The sequence below is a fragment of the Gallus gallus genome, chromosome 3 (assembly GCF_016699485.2).
Source record: "Gallus gallus isolate bGalGal1 chromosome 3, bGalGal1.mat.broiler.GRCg7b, whole genome shotgun sequence".
In the NCBI taxonomy this organism is placed as follows: Eukaryota; Metazoa; Chordata; class Aves; order Galliformes; family Phasianidae; genus Gallus; species Gallus gallus.
Window position 1 is genome coordinate 107,124,415 of NC_052534.1, and position 451 is coordinate 107,124,865.

Below are 451 nucleotides of genomic sequence, written 5' to 3' on the forward strand. Positions count from 1 at the left end.
CCGGCTCGAAACAACAAAATCCTTTAAAAATACCGCTGCGCGTTTGGGGCATTTACCCATCCATCCATTTACCCGTTCATCCGCCGGCTGCGTTCGCCCAATTATCCCTTTCCCCGCGCCGGAACATTTCCCTCCTGCTTCGTTTCCTCCCTAAACATTTTTATTTCTGTGCGTGTGCGCGATTTTTAAACGATTCTCAGCGCGGTCCCGCGGAGCAACTTGGAAATGAGTTCTCCCTCCGTCCGCAGCCCCGATCCCTCTCGTTGTTCGCATCCGCCGTTCCCACGAGGGGGAAAACGGCCCCGGAGCGGCCGCTGACCGCCCCCGGGTGAGGAGCACCGTGGGAAGGACGCGGTTCGTTGCCCGGAGCGCAGTTCGGCTCCGTTTCGTTTGCGGCGCCGCGATTTCTTTTCGGTACAGCGCTCCCCGCAATCGCAGCGATTCACTCCGA